The following is a 2,855-nucleotide window of genomic DNA, read 5'->3' as shown; positions in this document are numbered from 1 at the left end:
CTGAAACCACACCCACTGCTTCAAATCCTTTCAAAGCTTTTAAGTGGTCTGCAGAGTTTAAGAATTTGATATGCTATACAAGATTCAACTGCTGTCCACCAATCTTTTATGTAACATTGAAATCTACTAAATAAATTACATGTAATCTGTTTTTGACACAAAAAAATGCTTTGTTTTGATGGGGTTTTTTTCTCTTTTTTACAAATCACATAGTTTTTGTGATGCCATTGCACTAAAACATGTCTATCAATTTGTTATAATTGTTATAATATTAGATGCTTCCACTTCACGGCGTCTTCAACTTGTAAAAGTATCATATTCCTTTTGAATGTAGACCCACTGATGGTGGACAGTCTGGACACGTATATGTACTTTGGGAAATATGTTTACAAACAGCAGCTGTGGTCTCAAAAGAATGTAATGACTCCTTGAACTGAACAGAAGAGCATGTTGTTCACTTTATTTTAAGGGTTTTTTGACATACAGTACGGCATTCATGTTTGTTTTATGTACTTGTTTTATATTTGTGTCCAGTTTGATGATTGTTTTCATTTTTGATTGTTGTTTTGAATTGATTTGAATATTTTTTGTTTAGCAATTAAAATCAGAATTACTATGTGCGTGGATATTGTGTCATTGTTATTGTTATAATCATTATTGTGAAATTGGGGAATGTTGCAACACATTTATTTTCAGCAAACTGTTTTTTGTAAACAAAATGCAAAATTCAATAAAGTTCTATGAAATACTCTATACTGTTATTGTGTAATAGTATTTTAATATGTCTCTGTGTCTTATCAGTGTTTGTTGCCAGCAGTTAGTTATCAGTGCTTGTATCTCTTCTCTGCAGGTGTCAGACGCTGAATGTACACTGATGTGTTTCCTACATTCAATCTCATAACAGCTGGGTGATTTTATCATGTGTGTGACTCCTCAGTAAAGTGTCTCTGTAAGGAGGAGTCCTGTTCATCAACGGTGCACTGTAACAAATTTCAGCATTATTACTGTAAAATGAGCAACTACTTACTGTAGAACCTGTATACAGCATGTTGCTGTAGATCTGCAAAGCATCATGGTCTTTTTTCAACGGCGGGTAAATTCTACAGTAATTTTTTTTTTCATGTGAATCACAATACAGCAATTTCTAGAAGATGTTTTTTTTCAGCCAAGGAAAGCTACGAGATTTACCACTTTCATCTGAATTTTTACTTCAGAAAGGTAACAATTTATTTCCAAAGTTTACTCTTGTAAAGTCACCTGTTTGTTGAACTTTAAGAGTGCACTGAGAGAGAAAAGAGTAATGAGCAGCACACTTCCTAGTAAACTCGTCTTGTGTGTGCATTTTATAATTTTATTACCACAAATATATTTCTGCATGATTTCGATATATTTTCTAGTCTGGCAACATTTGATAACGTCATTAGTTTATAGAAGGATAGCATTGTTAAATAAAAATTAAATTGGAATTGTGTATGTGATCTCTTTTGGTGCAGATACGTCACTTAATATGATCACTTTTTTTCCTCTCGCCACTTGCGCGTGCGGCGTGGGGCAGTGAGCCAAGCCTGCCGACTCTCGACGGTCTCGAGCTGAAAGAAAACGCAACTGAGGTACGTTAGGCCTAAGACTTAAAGGGGTGGTAAACCACGATTTCACTATTCTAACTTTAGCTAGCGTGTAATGTTGCTGCTTGAGCATAAACAACATCTGCAAAGTTACAACGCTCAAAGTTTAAAGCAAAGGGAGATATTTGCTTTTAAAGAAATCAGTTTCTAAGAACTACAGCAAACGGCCAGTAGGCGACTACACACATTCCTCCAGGGCTTGCTGACATCACCAGGCTCAATATTTACATAAACCCCTCCTCCGAGAATAGTAAATAAGGGGGGGTGAGGCCATTTTGTATCGCGGCGCTGTTGTGGTTAGTAGGCTGGAGTGTTGTTGCCGCGATGCCGAGGAAACGCTGTTATTTTCATCCGGATTGCAGGTCTGGGTACTTGCTCTGTTCAGCCTTCATAGGGACGGGGGTGCGTTGCAGAGCGTTTAACATACACCATCTTATATGCACGTGTGTTTGAGTCAGCGGGGAATCAGGCGCGCGCAGGGCTCCCTGCAGAGGAGATCTAACATCTAAGCACATCTAACAGAGGAAAACATCCACCGTCTTCGCGATTTCAATGCCAGATTTGCACAACGTCAGCTGCGTGAAAAAAACACTGCCGGTGCGTGGATGCACGACGCGCGCGCTGCACATTTCACGGAGGACAACACAAACTTCCACAAACTTCGCGAGTTCAATACAGGATATGCACAACGGCTTGTCCTGAAAGCTGGATTTACAAACAGAAGCTGTTCACGGGCCACAACCTGTAAGTCTGATTTATTTTTCATCGATGTGTTTTCCTGTAATAGGTTGTAGCAAGGAAGTAAACAGATGACAGCGCTGTTCTGCAAACCAGTCTGTTAAATGCTCATTCATACTTAACGATATCCGACGAACATCTAACGTTACAAACATTAACGTTAAAATCTCAACAGCGAACCTGGCATTAGTGTAAATGATTCTTTGATTAGAGCTTTTATGTATTGTTTATCTTCAGGCATGCTAAACATGGTTCTGTGTGTGATTTGGCTAACTTACTAAAGTCAGTGCTTAGTGTTCGTTTTGGGTTAACGTTAGTTCTTGCGACAGATATTTGGCTATAATCGTTCTAAAAATACAAAAGTTAAAGTGCCATTCAGTAGCGATCATTATAGATCCGCAGTCTTTACTCTCGAGGACTGAACAGGTTCTGCTCGATCATCTTCACTCAAATGTTCTGGGTCTGATTCGAGCTCATATGGTTTTATTGACG

The sequence above is a fragment of the Gobio gobio genome (genome assembly GCF_949357685.1).
Source record: "Gobio gobio genome assembly, chromosome: 1".
Taxonomy (NCBI): Eukaryota; Metazoa; Chordata; class Actinopteri; order Cypriniformes; family Gobionidae; genus Gobio; species Gobio gobio.
The sequence above is the reverse complement of the archived record's forward strand: the minus strand, read 5'-3'. Positions refer to the sequence as shown.